Raw genomic sequence first — 19,114 nt, 5'->3', positions numbered from 1 at the left:
CCAGCTGATCATTGGGTACACATGTACGCTAGAACCTGGAAGTTCAGCTTTTCTGGAGCATGGCCCCAATGAATGTGTGTGTGTGTGCATGCATGACATTTCCACACAACCTTTTCAACACTTGGTGCTGAAAAGGTTCGCCATCGCATTATTTTCTTTCTCCAGAGTGACCTCCAGTTTTGGTAAGAAAGCTAGGTACCAGTAAAATATTTATATCCAAAGTGGGAACATTTCTGAGGACTCTGTTTCAATTTACAATATCTACTCTACTTATTGACTTACTTCATCTCTGTTATATCTAATTCAGCCTTCCTCAAACTATTGTCATGCTTCCAGGAACACGGCCTTTGGTGACAAGTGGATGCCAGGACAGCAACATCAATGCCCACATGAAATGCTACTCATGCCATCTCTGCGCCTTGTGACCTGTAAGGAACTCATTTAATCATCAATTTGAGGATTTTCCTAAACAGTCTAGATGATACAAATGCTTTGAGAGGTAAAAAGATTTAGTGTTTAGCCTGCACAATTAAGATTAGGAAAAGAGCTTACATTGTTCTCTCAGTCAGGTGGGCCCACAGTTCCTGAAGTACACCATAATTAAAATTCCACATTGATAATTAGAGACATAGAAGAAAAGGCTTTTTATGTTCACATTGCTCCTGCTCCAGTGCAGCATACAATCTATCACCATCAGAAAGACACTGATGTACGATTCAACAGGAAGTTGTCCGGCTGGACAGACATGGGAAATGTGGGCTCCTAAGAGTCTCACATGAACCCTGTCTGACAAACCACCTCTGAAGATTTTTTGGAATCAGAAGAAGGGCAGTGTCTCATCAGACCCTGAGAGAAGCAACAGATCTCTTGTGGGTTAGAGATTTGCCTATGAATCAGAGTTGGAGTGTTAACCTTCATGGCTGACAAGATACTGGCCTTTTTGTAAAAATAAGTTTGGAACAGGAGGAGACAGGGAGAGATAAAAGACCTGGTAAGAGAATTTATCTTACCCATAACTATAAATTAAACCTGGAAAAGGTAAAGAAATTTTGAGAACATAAATAATACTGATGGTCAGATTGGGACTTTTTTTTCCTAAAAGAAAAGGAAGAAAGGAAGGTGGAGGGTTGTAACACCAGCCTCCCCTGAAGTTCTTTGTCTGCACTTTCGAACAGAAGAACAGAAAGCAGAGCAGCTACAAACCACCTAATTATAAACGTTAAATTTGGTTTTGGATCTTAAACAGAAACCAATATTTTTACTTTGTTTGAATCCCTTCCAGCGAAAATAATCAATAAAAAAGCACGTCTTCTTCTGAACCTACTCAATATAAACTCTAATTTGGTCTCGGATATCAAATAGAAACCAAATATTTTGATCTCTTTTTCTCTGATAACGGATAACCTAACCAAGAGCATGAGGCAAAAGAGACCCATACCCGAATCTAGCTCTTTATAAGTTTATTCTAATTGATATGTTTTAAGCAGCTGTGCCTGATCAGAGACAGAAGGTGACAGGGGGAAGAATTATTACAGAGATAAGAACTGGAAAATGCTATTTTTTTCTTTTCTTTTCTTCCCTCCTTCATCTTCTTATTTTACTGCAAAAGATTAAGATGGCCCCAGCTTCACTTCCGGTCCCACAGTAGCTAAAACTTAAGGTGGATCAGAGCCTCAAAACAAGACTTTGTATAACTAACTGCAATCTTGGAACTGGATATTAAGGAAGCATAAAAGATCAAGATGGGTCCCATTGTTCTCTCCTACAGCAGTGGAAGTGGACAAACTTAAGGTGGACCAGAACTTTGAAATAACCATAGAGCTAATTCTAACTTGGAACTGGACATCATGGAAAGCTGGGAATTTGAAGAACTACGTGAAATTATAAAAAATATGCATAAATCATTAAAATCAAGTCTAAATAGAATTCTGAACCCAGAGAAGCGGATATCTAAAGAAGAATTCAAAGAGGAAGAGGGGCTGGGGGGGGGGGCAAGATAATGAAGGACTAGAAACAGAGGGAAACAAAAGGCAGACAAAAGAGGTTGAGGCTGTTAGTGGCATAAGGGAAGTTGAAGGGGGAGGTCCCTACAAAGAGAAATAAAAAACATCCTTTTGGTGGTGACCTGGGGAAAGTTGGGGAGATTGGATGTGCCGAAGCAAAGAGAAGGGAGAGGGCAGGCGCAGAGAAGTGGGGAAAAAGATTTACTAGAAAAAAAATCAGACAACCTGAAATTTTTATGTGGGAGAATATAAAACTAAGATAAGGGTTTTATTTCTAAATACGACAATAAAATGGAGTTGCTAATTGATTGAATGTAATAATGGAAAGATAATTAAGTAAAGGTTGAAATATATGGAATGTGGGTAAATATGATATTGATATTGATGTGGGGAGGTTGTGAAAAACATGACAATAAAATGAAGTTGCTAACTGGTTGAATATAATAATGGAAAGACAACTAAACTAAGCCCAAAATATATGGAATGCGGATAAATATGAAACTGACATGTGGAGGTTGTAAAGCAGAGGTTTGCCATTCACTTTTATACATGATAATTAAACTGAGTGGCAAATTGACTAGAAATGACAACAGAAGGACAACTAAGCATGGGTTAAAATTTATGAAATATGGCTATACATAGTACTTTTAAGATGATGAAATAAAGAGAGATGTTTACCTTTTGTTATTCTATACAATAGATTAAGGGAATTGAAATGAATATTGAACAGTGAGGTTTGCCATTCATAGACATCTAAAGGTAATCTAATCCAAGACATGGAAAAATTACAGCGGGAACATGAAATACACTTATAATCGGAAACTATTGAGACTTAAAGGGAGAATCACAAATTGGGAGCGTGTAAGGATGTATAATTATATAAAGATAACAATGGGAATAGCTGGGAATTGTAACCAGGTCTACATCTCGACCAAAATTAGGCTGAGTTTTTTTTAAAGTACAATGACTATATATGTGTGGGAAGTTATCATCCAGCCCTCTCCCAGAAAAAAATGAAATATCCTAGGAAATATTGAAAAGGCAGAATGTTCCTCTGGATGTGAAAAGAAGCATGTTTTAAAAGACAGAATAGTTGCCTGTAGCTTCCTGCCCATCCCCAGTTAATGGGCCATTGAGATGGCCAGGCTAGCCCACTTTACATAATAAAGACTTCACCAGCAGCTACAGAAAGGCATGATAATATACTAAACTGACCACAAGGCATCTGAGAACTCATCACAGCCTAGAGAGTAGTCCCCTGCATGGCACCATGGGAGTCTGACAACCAATCAGAATACATTTCTTACACAGGAACAGGAAACAGAGAGGTGGGACTAAACAGGGTATAAAAAGCCTAGCAAGCCCCTTCCTCTTCTTCTTCTCTCTTCTTCTCCACCTACATTGAACCATGTGATCACCTTTTCCGTTCAGGGCTCAAGCCATGTGGCCCTGTCCAACAATAAACCATCTTTCCAAGCAGCCTCCATGTCTCCAGTGTCTTCTTCCCCACTTGCATCTGAACCCAGAAGGACATTTCTTTCAACATATGTATACTTTTTTGTTCTATTTTTCTTTTTTTTTAAAGGAGGAGAATATATGTTTAAAATTAAATATGTATATTGAAAAGGAACTATAAATACCATCAACATAAAATGGAGCTTGCTCAGAAGCTGAAATACACCAAGCAAATGAGATGAAGAGTGGGGAGAAAAGGAGAGAGGTAAGGAAGGAGAGAGGGATAGGTAGGAGAGGGAAGAGGAGGAGAGAAATGAGGAGTGGACAGGGGAGGGGACAGGGGAGAGAGGAGTAGGAGAGAGGAAGTGGGGAGTGGACAGAGAAGTGGACAGGGGAGAGAGGAGTAAGAGAGAGGAAGGGGAAGTAGAGAAGGGAAGGAGGACAGAGAGAAGAAAGGAGGTAGGGAGGGGGATGAGAGAGAGAAAAGAAAGTGAATGCACAAATATAGTGTATGTAGAGCAGAAGGGCCAATAACTGTTTTTTTTTCCCCTCTTGGGGAGTTGATGGTAAGATTAATTGATGTAAACATTTAATAATACAATACGATGTTGGATATGTAATAGTATACATGTTATTATATGTTATGAAAATGAAAAATAAAAAAAACTTTATGGGGAAAAAAGACACTGATGTACAGATGCAACTGAGAAATCCTTTTTGCCATTCATTTTCTTTATTAAGAAAATGTGTGAAATGTTTGTAACTGTTGCTGATAGCTATATAAATACAACATTGATATCCCAAGAGGCTAGAGTTCTTTGGGGAAGAGTCTTTTAAGACATCCCCCCCCCAAAATACCACAGATCTCTCTCTATCCATTTCTACTTTCCTTACAGTAGACTCCAAATCCACTCTCAGAAGATAAGGCCACAGTGGGGCACAGTAGTAAGAGTATTCCTCCTGCCAGTCATGTAAACTGGCCTAGAGAATTTGGCACATGAGCAGGAGACTATATCTCCTCTCAGCATTAATCACGTAGTATCATCTACTAGCATTGCTGAGCAGGGGTCCTTGGTGCTCTCTGAGCTTTGTTGTTTGGTTGTGAGAACTAGCACTGATGGTGTTTCCTAGTTTGGATAATGAAACATCTGCAAGAAAACAGGCAAGTTCAGAGAGTGCCAAGGATCCTTCATTTCAACCATGAACAATAAATATTCTCCTTTATTGCTGTGCAGGGCAAAGAAAGAACTCTGAAAGTCTATGATGCTGCAGCACCTGGCATATTCAACAGGCCTTCCTTGGGCCACTATGTGGGTGAGGCATTGCCAATAAAGATCGAGACAGTAGATATTTAACTGAGTTAGAAAGCTTTTATACTTCAGCCACACAAAGATGGATCCCAAATGTAATAGCAGGTAAGAAATGCTGATGGGGAATCAATCATAGATTGGATCTGTAGTTGGAGGCTGTTCACCCACAGAATTTGAAACAAAGAGCAGTGAAGTAAAACCTTTACCAAAGATCTCTGAGTAAACTAAGGGAGAAAATAAACCTTGCATGGTCAGAGGAAGGTGGACCTTAACAGAAAGAGAACAATGCTCACTACTGGACATAGCTTCCTACCAGTGATGTGCAGTGAGGTTTATGGCTGGTGAGGCACTGACACAGGGGTTTCAAATTTTTTTAGACTTGTGGACTTCAACTTCCAGAATTCCACAGCCAGGCATGCTCAGTTCCGATTTGAAGCGACAGCATTTGTTTTTCTCCTTTGTGAAAAAGTTTTCCTTCATTCTTTTTCTTCTCCCTCCCCCTCCTTCCTCCCTCTCTCCCTCCCTCCCCGCCTCCTCCTATAGAGGGCACTTTTTTAGAGGCTTTTTTACACAGTTAAGCACTAAGCAGAGTCATCCACTGTGATTCTGGCAGCAACTAGCTCAGCCTTTTTCCTTTTACATTTTTTTTCTTTTCATGATGACAGTGGTGAGGCTCTGCCTCCCCTGCCTCCCCTGACTGCACGTCTCTGCTTACTACCCAAGGAGGGATACCTTTGAGAAAGGTGGTGAGCTTGTTCTCCACTGGCCCAATCAACCCTTTCAAAATCAGAAAGAGTGAATTGGACCCACTGTCCAACACTGAGCAGTCATTACTTGAGGAAGGAAGGTTTGAAAAGAAAGGAGACTGACAAGTATATGTTCGCTGAAGGGGGAGTGGGGGAGAGAAAGAGAGGATGGAGAGTGTGGGATTGAGGACAAAAATATCGTCAGGAAGGAAGAAGGTGGCCCACATCACCTTAACTCTAGATGAGTGAGTCACTTCTTCGTGGAGAAGCACTGAGTTCATCAGTTCATGTGCCACGTGGGCATTCGTGCTAGTATGAATTCTTGATCTGTAAACTGGAGTGAGAAGTTCTAGGAGAATGTAGTAGATATCGCCTGTTATTCTAAAATGTATTTTTGTTGGTCCAAGTACTTACCAGATGCATTGAACTACAATTCCCATAGTTGTAGATAGTTGACACTACGACCAGATTGCAAAATCATGTATATGCAAACAATCATGAAAAATGTGCTTTTGTTTTCACAATTAGGCTGTTCAATTTTTTTCAATCAAGCAACAAGTAATCCCAAAGGACCATAGAGAGCAGGCAGTTTTAATCCCTACTTAAAGGGATTTAAGAGCAATCCACCCTGAAGTAGCTGACCACCACCATAGGCATGGGCACAAACCACAATGATGACAAGTGCCTCATGACATCACTGTACAAGACACAAGTTATGAAATTTGCAAATGACATAATTGATATCAAAGGTGTGATGACATCAATGTGCATGTGATGACAGTTGCTCTCCTTGCTCCTGGATGCCCATATCCCCCATTGCTCCATTAGTGTTTCTCTCGCAGAGAAGTCTATGCAGATACTCCCATCACTGAATTCTGGTTTTCCAATGACAGATGAAACAGGTCACTACCACAATTGGAAGGGCAAAGCTGCATCATGAAACATGTATTGGAATGGACTTGTAGGAAGTTATAACCCAACCCTCTCCCAGAAAAATGAAATATCCTAGGAAATATTGAAAAGGCAGAATATTATGTTTCCCTGGATGTGAAAAAGGAGAAACGTTTTAAAGAGAAACTTCCTGCACCTTCCTGCCTCACCCCCTTTTTGTCAATGGGCCATTAAGATGCCAAGCCAGTCTATTCACGTAACAAAGACCCCACCGCATCAACTCCAGGGTGATGGAATCAAGGCATGCTAGTATAAGACCTTTACCCAACTGACCACATGGCATCTGAGAATTCAACCAAACCTGGACTCAGCCTAGAGAGTTACCCCTGCATGGCCCCATGTGAGTCTGATGGCCAATCAGAATACATTTCTTACACAGGAACAGGAAACAGATAGGTGGGGCCGAACAGATTATAAAAAACCCTGCAAGGCCCTCCCTCGGCCCTTCTTCTTCACCCAACATCTGGAAGCATGTGATCACCTTTTTCCCCAGGACCTCAAGCCATGCGGTCCTGTCCACCATTAAACCATCTTTCTAAGCAGCCTCCATGCTCAATGCTCCAGTGTCTTTTTCCCCACTTGGAGCTGAACCCAGAAGGACATTTCTTCCAACAGACTGTTGGGGCTAAAGCAAGCCTCTTTTGCCCATAGATAACACAATAAATGGCAGCAACAAGCCACGAACAGAACTGTTTTAGCCACATGATTCAGCCAAGAAGGGCAATAACATTAGATATGGTTTGAGGATCACCCTGAATCTTTGTTATTGTTCTGCTGCTTGTGCAATCTTACATTTAATGTCATGAGTCAGACACAAGACAAGACGCACATCATGAGTGAACAAACCCAACAGTTCTTCTCTTCCGTCAGCTGAAACTCATCAGCAGGGATCCCAGGAAGAAGGCAGCCAAAGGCTGAGATTTTTTTTTAAAAGAAAATCTGTTCTGCTTCGACTGACCAAACTCCTGCCATATAATCCTTCATATGACCTTAAAAACCCTCTAAGTTTCCAAAACCAATTAGCACTGCAGCTCAAAGATCTGCCTTTGAGGAATGCTGCACTATTTGTGGAATGCAAGCTGACCAAATTCTTGGAACAAACAGCATTATTGTGGTTGTGTAGTTCTTTCTCAATACTATACTGTATGTCTGTAAGGACTTCCATTAGAAAGTTGTTTTTTGTTTTTCTCTATTCACACCTGTACCTCAGAAAGCAATGGACAAATCAGCTTTCTGCAATCTACCGGTAATATCTTTGCTTTATGAAAAGAAGAACTGGCTGCAAATTTTGGAAGCTGTAATCCATTTCATCCAAAAGACATCTAGAAGGTATCCCCAAGCACTCTTCCATTCTAGGATTAGAGTGTAATATCTTGAGTCCCAAAATATGATGATAATATTATGAGTGTTTTCAAAAAAAGACTGCAGGAAATATAGTCAGACCCCAAAATACCATTCACTTCATCAGAACTAAAATGGTGAGGCCACTTCCTGCTACCTGCTCTCTTAATAATCCCAGTTCCTACTTTCCACCACTAAAATAATAATTAACAAAAAACACCTTTCAGGGTTTATGTTCTAGTTTTTAACTATTTTTGGATCAATTTTGCATCTGTATTCACAAGAGAGCGGCATTTTTGCAATGTACTGAAAGACTGTATGATTTGGAACTTTGCTTTGCAATGTGCCTGCTTTTCATTTATTTTCAAAAATTAAAATAGCATAATCAAAACATATCAGATAGGGAGCCTATCATGGAGGCGCTTGCAGACACAAAAAATGCCCCCCCCCGCCCCGGTTGCATGTACATGTTTGCAAACTTAGATAACTGTTTGACTCAGTCTAGCAAAGTTTCAAATATTCCCATATTCTCATTTTATTAATTTATACTACTTCCTATTTACACACTTTTATTTCGTTATACATGCAACTATCATATGACTCTGTGTAATTTTGTACATAACTCTAACTTTTAAAAGTATCTGCTGAACAATAATACGCCTCTTCAACTTTTAACTTCCAGAGACACCTTCACATTTGTTTTTCTTACAGGCAAAATGAAACCTCCAAAAATGTACAGAAGGCCTTATATTTAATCTTATTATAGTAGAAATATGCTCTGGTAGCATAATTCTTCCATCATGACTTTACCTTCATATTACACACAGCACATGAAGAAGGTTGACTTATATAGACATCCCTAGATGTATTGGAGTCCCTTTCTTCTCCTGATTTGGCCAAAGGGAGCCTTACGGTTTTAAAAAATGTGTTAGACTAGACTTTGTCATCTTCCCATTATCTGGTGGGGGGGGAGTCAGATGACTGGCAGTGACCGGGAAGAGGGGCAATGAAAGAAACATACGGATGGATAAGGCAGCATGAACATTTGCGGTAGAGTGGAGCTCAACAAAGGTTAATAAACTGAAAAAGGATGGACTTTCATTGTACAGTTGTGACTGCCATTATACTCCCCCCCCCCCCAAAGACACAAGAGGTTAGAAAAAAGTCACCCTGGATCTTTAAGTTAGCCACTGAAATTAGGATGCTAGTTGAGAATAAAGAGGGCAGCTGGTACTTTTCAGATCTCGGACAACTCGGAGGCAACTACACCATTGATACTTTCTACCAACACAAAGAATAAACTGCCCGTGCAAACTAAGCATATTTGCCATTGTTTCGTCCCTGCTTCTTCAAACAAATACAGCTACTCGATCTTGATAGTATTCATCACCATCAGTTTATTTATAGTTTCTTTTCTACCAAATTGTGGTAGGAGAATAGTAGAAACCAAAAAAGCTATAACAACAACAACAACAAAGTTTTGGACCATTTAAAAGCCTAACACATTTGTTGGGGCATAGGCTGCTGTGAATCACAGCCCACACTCACAGCCACCACTATGTCTCAATGAAAGTTCTGAATCCATGAAAGCAAGTCAACAAAATCTGTGTAATTACAAAGTTTCCCCAGACCAGTCAAAGTGAGAAGACATCAGGAGATCTTGCAGATGCGTCGCTAAATGGTCTCCAGCTGCTTTTAGCAACAAGATCAGCCCTTGTAAGAGCAGACATTTAGATCACATCCCACTCATACAATTACTGCGATATTTGCCACAAACTAAACACAACAAGTGTACTTTTTCTGTAATGTAAACATGTTATTCAAGAACACGTGCGTTAGATATTGTCACACTTCAACTTTCTTCGATTTATTACCATCTCCTTTTGTCTCTACAGAAATTCTGACACAGCACCTGTATTGGTGCCAGTTTCTTCCACTTGACATTCAATGACCCCAGCACATTTAGTTTTCACACCTCAAAGTACAATTCCCATCAATCCAGCCAAAAAGTAATAGACACAGAGATGGAGCAGTGAGCTTAGGGAAGCAGAACTCTGAAGAAAGACAACCTTATTTGCATCTCTAAGAAACCTAGAAATAAAAATGTAGACTGCATACTTTACCTCTGTGTCTGCATTACCTACCTGCGCACCCCCTTTTTCTGCTCCAGATTTTTTTCTGCTCTTAGTACACTGATTAAATTAAGATTTTTTTCATTCCGTTATCCTTCTCGTTCAGGCTGCCCTTTTGAATACTTCTGGAGGACAAACAAAGGAATTGTGCTCAGTTCATATTCTTAGCAACAATGACAACGCTTGTGAGTTTCGAAGCTCAATGCTTTCCAAATTGTTTGGTAAAATGGCAGCCACACTTCCTTTGATTCTTTCCTTGGTTGGTTTTCCTGCCTCCAGAAGTGCTTTTTCCTTTCCTTGTACTATAAATAGAGCTTCCACAACATAACTTATAATAGCGAAGGCAGCAGGAAATACAGGAAAGCAAAGGAGAGACTTCATGTGTGTTGGCTGTGATGAGAAGTGAAACAAGCAAACAACTTATGCCTATTTCCAGGATCCACCACAAAATAAACTCAATATTAATTGGTGATCACATTGAACTGTTCGGTCACAAGTTTCCAAGCAATGTTATTAATGTCAGGGGTTACAAAACTAACTCATTTTAAAGTTTTCTGCTGTTGCTATTTTTGTTGTTTACTTAGATTTTGAAAGTGATATGGGAAGCCCGGTTTTTCTCAACAGTCACAAATCAGATAATATTACTTCCAGTTTAAAGTTTGGTGCAGTGGCAAAAGCTTTGGTTAATTTCTTTTTGCAGTGTTGGCAGTCTTTGGATATCGTGACATGAGAATAAATCTTAGCGCTTGTCACCACTTCCAGTAGGAATTTTGATATCGTATTACAGGAACAACAGAGGAAGTCGTGACCATGTACATTGTCATATCCAAAGAAATCTTCCCCCAAAATAGTTGCAATCATTCATTTTGAAACTGAGAACTAGGTATGTAGCCCATGCATGCATTCAATATCTTTTGGAATGTGGGCTTAGATATTTTAAAGAACAGACTTGCCTATTTTCACATAATTTCTTAATATGTTTTTTTAAACAGCAAAGATCTGTCTAAGCAACTAACATCTTATGAATTCATCACTCAGATTTGTTTGTGGTACATCTATGCCCCAGTTTTTTTTTAATGGGATTTTAATTGTTTAATTGCAGCTTACATCTGTTTTAGGCCTTTGTTACTAAGTATTGATCAACAATAGGAGGGCAACAACTTTTACAGCCATAAGCTAGGAATGTCTTCCTCTAAGTTGAGGTTGCAACGTCTTCTGAAGGAAGAGAAACCGAGGTGGCATTCAACCAGTTCTGACAGATTCTGGAGAACCAGTAGCAGAAATTTTGAGTAGTTTAAAGAACCAGCTAAGAGGCTGGCCCCAGCTTTGCTGCCTCCAGCTGATCTTCTTTTGTTGCCCTGAACAGGAGAATAGAGCTGGAAAGCAGGTTAGTGGGGTAGGGAGGGAGTGGGGATTTTGCAATATCCTTCCCCTCCATGCCCACAAAGCCTAAAGCCACGCCCACAGAACCAGTAGTAAAAATATTTGAATCCCACCACTGAAGAGAAAAGCAAAAGAGGAGGAACAGGATAAGTAACAGAGATATATGGAGAAGGCTAGAAAAGACTGACCATAACTTTGATTAATCCAAGAATGCTAAGCAGTTAGTTCAATAAGAAGCAGAAAGAGAGTGGCTGAGACATTATGCTCTCCAATCTGCTTCCAGTGGTAAAGTTCTCTGAATAAACCCATTTTCTGGGTTTGCACAGTAAATAATTATTTACATACAGCGGTTTGGATTTGTGCACAAAGCTCTTAACAATTATTAAAGCTAATTTTGTATGTTGTACGAATACAATAGCCTTTAGCATGTTGTTGTGTGAGATTTTGAATGAACCTGTTGTGCAACTTCAGGCAGTTTGCTATCTTGTGTCCAGATTGGCAGAATGGTGACCAGAGATAAAGAGAGTGATTGAATCAAAGTCACCATCCTTTTAAATTAGGATGGCCTCCATTTCTTGGTTTCCCCCATTTTCAGACAGATATTCTGACGTGAGGACTAAAACTGGAACATTAGCCTACAAAGCCCATGTTCTATTACTACTTTAAGGTAAATTGTAGTGTCTCTCCAAACTGGGACTCAATTGCAGAAGTATAGAAGGATCCATCTGAGCCTGCAATCTGCAAACAGAATCATGGCATGAGGGTGTGTAGGAGAGACTTGATATTCTCGTATAATGTATTTTCCAGCAATATCAACTTATGACAATAACATATGAGAGAATTGAGATGCTTTCCAGCAGGGGAAAAAAAAGAACCCTCATACGTGGTACCGATAAAGGAAAAACCGAGGCCAAGAAATCAGGAAATCAAGAAGTAAATAATACCCCAAATCAAGGAATTGCCAAAGAAGGTAATAATAAACAGTCCAACCAAAAAGCTTCCAAGACCACTCCCACCAACACTAGAATATAAACTAAGAGCAAATCCCACTCCTTACTAGCACTGATGATGTTACCTAGTTTGGGTAATGACATGTCTGCAAGGAAACAACTAAGCTCAGAGACAACCATGATCAGTGAGATCTATGTAAGCTTCATATACGTACCCTTTGGGAACGGTTGATATATTTCTCTCTTCCTCAGGCTCCTGGACTTTCTCTATTTGAGTTCCTGGCTATGCCTGACTCACCAAGGCCCTGATTACAGAACATTTGCTCCCTTTGTAAGATGACTCACCTTTGTGAATGAAAGACAAAGAAAGAACAACCTGGACTAAATGAGTCTCTGTGGCCTTCCTAGTGACTAACCAGGTAAACATTTTTTTAAAATGTCTGACAACTCTTTGCTTCTTGATAATACTTAATGTCAATATAGGTCTGTCAAGGGACTTTAAAGCACGGGTTGAAAGTCTGAACAAATTAAGCCGGTTCTCTTGCTTGCTTGTTTGGGAATTTTCTTCCTCGACTGGAGAGCTTGAGAGACGTTCCTCCTGAGAGGTTTTCCTCCTGACTTGAGGTCATCAGACGTCTCCTGTTTAAAGCCTTTCTCCTTTTCTCCTTTACCTTTTACAGTAATATTTTTCAGCAGTCTTTGGCTAATGGGAAGGAGTGGATGCTATACAGCTGTGATGGCGAATCTATGGCACATGTGCCACAGGTGTCATGCAGAGCCTTCTTTGCGGGCATGTCAGCTGCCACCCCAGTCCAGCTTCACCACATATGCACGTGCACCTCCCACCGGCCAGCTGGTCTTCAGGTCTCTGCATGTATGGGGGCCGGGGCGCATGTTGGGGACACGTGTGTGCATATGAGGGAGTCGGTGGGGCACATGCGTTGGGGGTGCTTGGATTGCATTTTGGGGGTTCGTCCGCGTGTGTGCCCCTCACACCCATTTTGGACATGGAAGGCCTCTTGCACCAACCTGGAAGCCAGAATTGGGTATAGGGCCCGCGTGCACGCTCCGTGTCCTGTTTTGAGCCTGGAAGGCCTCCTGCACCAGCCTGGAAGCCAAAAATGGGCAAGGGAGGCATGAGATGCATGCACAGGGGACACGTGCGCATGCATGGGGGGTGGTGAAGTGCATGCATAGGTGCATGTGCAGGTGCCTCTCACATTGCATTTTGGGAGTGCACACATATGCTTTGGGCACTTGGCACCAAAAAGGTTCGCCATCGCTGCTATAAGGATACTAGTATGGTACATTTTATTTTGCATTAGTCTCCTGTAAGATTTTCCAATCTGAAAATATGAAATACGGGTAAGGTATTCATAATAAACTTCAAATGCCTACTACAGGGTGGATTTCAATTCAGCCTGCAATTCCCTAATGCTCTCATTATTTGCAGACATTAAATGCTTTCAGAATTGTTACAATAGAATAGAGCTGGAAGGGACCTTGGAGGTCTTCTAGTCCAGCCTCCTGCTCAAGCTATTTCAGGTAAGTGATTGTCTAGTCTCTTCTTAAAAACATCCAGTGATGGAGCACCCACAGTTTCTGAAGGCAACTTCTGTGCCACCAATTAATTGTCCTCACTGTTGGGAAGTTTCTTCTTGATTCCAGGTTGCTTCTCTCTTTGATTATTTTCCAACCATTGTTTCTTGTCTTGGCCTCTGGTGCTTTGTAGAATAATCTGAAATCCTCTTCTTTGTGGCAGCCCCTCAAATGCTGGAATATTATTATCATGTCACCCCTAATTCTTTTCTTTAGACTAGCCAGACCCAAATCCTGCAGCTATTCTTGATATGTTTTAGTGGCGTTTGTCTGAATGCTTAAGGATCTTCAGCCAATCATTGCTCATGCTTTGCCAGTCTGTCCTAGTGCAGAGTATGGCAGCCAATCCTGCTCACTTTTGTGGTATCAAGTTGGCTATTCAGTGACATTCTACATAAAGCTTCAACATTAACTAGGAGTGCAGCGCCAGTTCTGCTTACCAAAAGTGGCCCACTAGACGTCTCACATTCCATGCCTGGCTCCACGCCAGCGAGCCGGGCTTCTCACCCATTTAAAGTTTGAAAATAAGTTGAGATCGTTTCGGTCCAAGACTTCTAATCATTCGGTTAACCTGATAAAACTGCGGCAGCCTTATGCCAGCTATCCTGAGGGAAACTTTGGAGGGAACCAGCTACTAGATGGTTCGATTAGTCTTTCGCCCCTATACCCAGATTGGATGACCGATTTGCACGTCAGAACGGCTATGGACCTCCACCAGAGTTTCTGCTGGCTTCACCCTGCCAAGGCATAATCCCAGATAAATCCTTCCTTCAGATAAATCAAAACAAATGCAGATAGTCCTCGACTTCCAACCATTTGTTAATGACTGCTTGAAGATATAATGGAACTGAAAAGAGTGACTTATGAACAGTTTTCATATTTACTATCATTGCATCATCCCCCTCAATCCAGAGGTTAACAGCCCCAGGCCTGCCGGAATAGCCAGGTCTTAACAGCTTTCCGGAAGGCCATGAGAGTGGGCAGGGTCCGGATCTCTGGGGGTAGCTCATTCTATAGGGCTGGAGTGGCAACAGAGAAGGCCCTACTCCGAGGCGTTGCCAGCTAGCATTGTCCAGCTGATGGCACCTGGAGAAGGCCCATCCTGTGCGATCTTATCGATCTTAGGGAGGTGTGCGGCAGAAGATGGTCTTGAAGCTATCTGAGTCCTAAGCCATGTAGGGCTTTAGCCAGCACCTTGAATTGTGCTCAGAGACCAATGGGAAGCCACTGAATGTCACTGTGCAGGGTGACCAAAAAGACATTGAGGCGGGTGAGGGGGGAATAGCCAGGGGAAGTTACAATGCCCCCACAGTTGTAAATATAGGCGGTCTGCCCTGCACCTGAATTTGGATCACCTCCTTGTGAGAGCACTGCAATGGCCATAACTTCAGACAGGGATCCATTTTTTCATTCTAATTTCAAATTGTCACTGAATGAAGGCTGTCAGCTTGGAAGTGAGCCCAGAATTTCAGTTATATGTCATGCCATCATTAAGCAGGTCACTGCACTACGGCACTTCAATTTGATGCTTTTTTTTTGCAGTCATTAAGCAAACGCTCTGATCGTTAAGTACTGCAGTGGTTAAGCAAAACCATTATTTGCCATGGGCATTTTTTTTGCCAGAAACCAGAAATAAATGGCAGTTTCCAGAAAAAATTTATAAATCATGGTCACATGACTGCAAGATACTGTAAACAGTCGTAAATGTAGGTTGGTTGCCAAATGCCCAAAATGTGATCATGTGATTGTGTATGTATTGGGGGGGGGGCGCCGGCGGAGAGCTGGCCAGTGGAATTTTAAGTCTAATTATAAATAGCCTTGGGTGCATCTGTCATAATTATGAACGGTCGCTAAGTGTACATTGTATTTATAAAACAGCCTGCAACATGTTCTCCAAATTTCTAAGATGTCCACTGGTCACAAAAGAGAAGTGTAGAAGTATACAGGGATGGCCTTAGAGAAAATATGTGGCATGCATTAAAAAAACATGACTTAGCTCAGAAAATGATGAAACAGAAGAAATGGTGAGAAGGAAACTTAAGACAGGCCACCTTGAGTCTGTTCGGTAGAAGAGAGAAAGAAGAGAAACAGGCTTCAAGATTCTACTTTTATAGCCTAGGGCAGATTTCTAGAGTTTCCATGTCTGTATGTATAATAAATCTTTATTACGGTCAAAGACCAGCAATACACATTACTTTTTACAATATGTTAAAAAGTACTGATATTAAGATATAATTAAAAAGTATTGATGTTAAAAGTGGAAAATAACATACATATTCTCAAATTGTTCGGGTCACTCCCTGGTTTACCTGGGTGAAAAGCCGTTAAATATGAGTAAATACAATGGTCCAGAAATTGTTAAGAGATATGTCCAAATAATTGATACAAGATGACAGCTATACTTCTGTAACCATTTTTTTTTCTTGTGGACATTGCAGCAGCACAGAACTTTGCCACTGCATACGTGGTAGCTGGGTTTGTGTCCTGGAGGAGAAAGCCTAGTTAAAAATTGTCTGCCCTCCCTGGCAATCTCTCTAATAAGGGGAGAATACGTGCAGATCTACAAACTCTGTATAGCTCAGTGTAATAGAACATGTGAGATATCTTCCACTTCTCCTTTACCACATATACAAACCCATTCTGCTATAGGTGTTCTCTTATACCTGCCCTGGCGGAGTGCTGAAGGAAGAATGTTAAATCTGGCTCTGAAGAAAGCTATTCTTTGTTTTGGGAAGATCAGGTCATTTAGATATCTTGCCGATTCTACAAACCCTGTTTGATTCAGTCCCTACTGTGGAGAGGCAACCTATTTAGTTCTTCTTGGAACTCCATGTCCTTCATTCTATTGATTACTACTTGCTTTGCTTGCTCAAAGCCTAGGGACATTAAGAATACCAGTGAGAGCCCATAAGAGCCCAGCATGTGATCAATTGCCCGTTTCCAGGGAGAGGGGAAGTTGTCAGTCAACACTAGTGGGGACAGTCCCTCTGGAAAGAAATGCATTTTAAGCCAATGAATGATTATCATCTTCCAGGCTCTTACCTGAATTTGTGGCATGCCTGTCTCAATTCTTAACTGGGCATTTGGAGTTCCGTTGGGGGCAGCTAAGATGGCTCGCAGGAATTTGGTTTGTATGCTTTCTAGCAAGTCTTTCTTTGCAAGGATTCCTATTTGTGCCCCATATAGAATTTGTGCCAATGTTTTGGCCTCAAAAAGTTTTAAGGCAGCAGGTACTAACTGACTTCCACCTGTGTAAAATAAATGTTTAATTGCGTTTGAGAACCTATTGGCTACTTGCAATGTGTGGTCCAGGTGTGCCTTCCATGTCCCTTGTGAGTGGAAAACCACCCCAAGGTATCTAATTGTACTAACCTGTTCCAAACTATGTCCTTCTATTTTCCAGGGGTATTGGCTAGGTCTTTTAGCAAAAACTAAAATTTTTGATTTAACAAAGTTAAGGACCAGCTTGTTTTGCCTGTAATAGCCGAGTGTTTCCCTAATTGCTCTCTTCAGTCCTATAGGGGTTTGTGAAATAATAGCAACACCATCAGCATATAAGAGAATTGGAATTTTGTGTTGGGCTAGGTTAGGGGGATTAATATAGAAGTTAAAGAGGGAGGGGGACAGGGTGCAACCCTGCCATACCCCTTTTTGTACCCTTATTGGGCCAGTTAAACTCCCTTGGGGATTGCACCTCTCTTTCAAGGTGGAATTGGCATTCAATTTTTGTATGAGGAAGAGGAGGCGTTTATCGATAGTGGTGCATTTTAATTTCTCGCAGAGGGTAATCCTGGATATTGAATCAAAGTTTTTGTTTCCTGACATGGCTTTCCTCAAACTGCTGACAATAGTGTTTTTCTCCTTTAGTTGGTTCTTATAATGGCAATACCTCCCCAGGCCTCAATCCCATTTCCTCAGCTTTCATCTGAAAGAATCATATTACAGAATTTGAGATATGTGCAGCTCAATAGATGCTATTCTGCCTGGTCATTTTGAGGGTACCTCAATATTTTAAACCAAGGAATGAAATGATAGTAACTGATATCCCTTTTATCCGAAGAAAGAAAAGTCTGGTTCATTTTTGTACTTTTGTTTTGCTTGTCCATGCTAGAGAGGCAAATGCTGTTAATAGAAAATCAAGATATTCAATAGGTTACTGTAACTGTAATTTAGCAGCACATTGTTTACCTCCCCACCCCCCCTCAAAACAAGGTAACTGTAATGGAATCAGTTCATGATCTTTTATTTTGTTCCAAAAATGTGATTTTTAAAATATAAATATTGGGCCAGTACCAGTAAATCCATAATTATTTGATCCACACTGAAGGAATAATCTCTGTTGATGCTATGCTGGCACTGAAAAAGCTGAGCATTTTTATTTCCATTTATTGGGTGGGAGAAGCACAATTCCATTGCCCAATGATACAGAGTTTTCTGGATGACAAAAAATATTATTTTGCTTTAAAAAGAAAGGATTATGAAGAATGGTTGGTGAAGGAGTGTAGTAAAGGTTTGATTTGATTAAACAAAAAACGTTTCAGGCATTTGTGGCAGGTCATCCTCCAGCCAGCAGAACTGAAAGCAGAGATCACATTTACCTGTTAAGAAAGGACTGCGGGTGGAATCATCCTTCTCACTAAACTCAGAGTCTGGATTCTGTTAAAAAACCACTAAGAGTTCTGCATGGTCCAGGAGACTGGGAGGTTTCTTTTCATAATATGTACATTTTAGAAGACAATGCAAAGGAACCTTTCAGATAGATCTGTAAATTTATGGTGAATATGGTGATTAAAGGTGACAGAAGAAGAGGTAGAGGAATTAGTGAGATCCAAACTAGATATATCTGGGGGTTCACAATGGTTTCCCCCCCCCCTAAGAATTTGATGACACATGATTGTTTATCTGGTTTTTTTTTTAAGCATCTAATGCAGTGTTTCTCAACCTTGTCGATTTTAAGTCCTGTGGACTTCAACTCCCAGAATTCCCCAGCCAGCGAGAGCTTAAAGTCGACAAGGTTGAGAAACACTGATCTAATGTATAAACCCCAGGAAGTTATGGTTTTGCCCGTCCTATTCACCCGTATTTATTCTTCAGTGATGATTTATTCTTCCTGTCTAATTAATTGGCTAATCATGAATATGGATCTAAATATATGGCAAAATTTCTGCTGTCTTTTTTTCCTTCTCTGTAATCACAACAGAGAGAGTGGGGATTCTGCCATGTCAGTTCAAGTACTATGGCAAC

General features: G+C 40.8%; 1 protein-coding gene across 1 annotated transcript in view; it reads right to left on the bottom strand.

Annotated features, from left to right (window-relative positions):
* RASGRP3 (RAS guanyl releasing protein 3) overlaps nucleotides 1–10,181 on the bottom strand; it is a 75,212-nt gene extending 65,031 nt beyond the window's left edge. The window contains exon 1 of the mRNA XM_032216813.1: nucleotides 9,951–10,181. The gene's annotated coding sequence lies outside the window, so the exon portion shown is untranslated. The remainder of the gene's footprint in view (nucleotides 1–9,950) is intronic.
* Nucleotides 10,182–19,114: the final 8,933 nt, after the last annotated feature.

The sequence above is a fragment of the Thamnophis elegans genome, chromosome 4, assembly GCF_009769535.1.
Source record: "Thamnophis elegans isolate rThaEle1 chromosome 4, rThaEle1.pri, whole genome shotgun sequence".
Lineage (NCBI taxonomy): Eukaryota > Metazoa > Chordata > Lepidosauria > Squamata > Colubridae > Thamnophis > Thamnophis elegans.
This window is presented reverse-complemented; position numbering and strand designations above follow the sequence as displayed.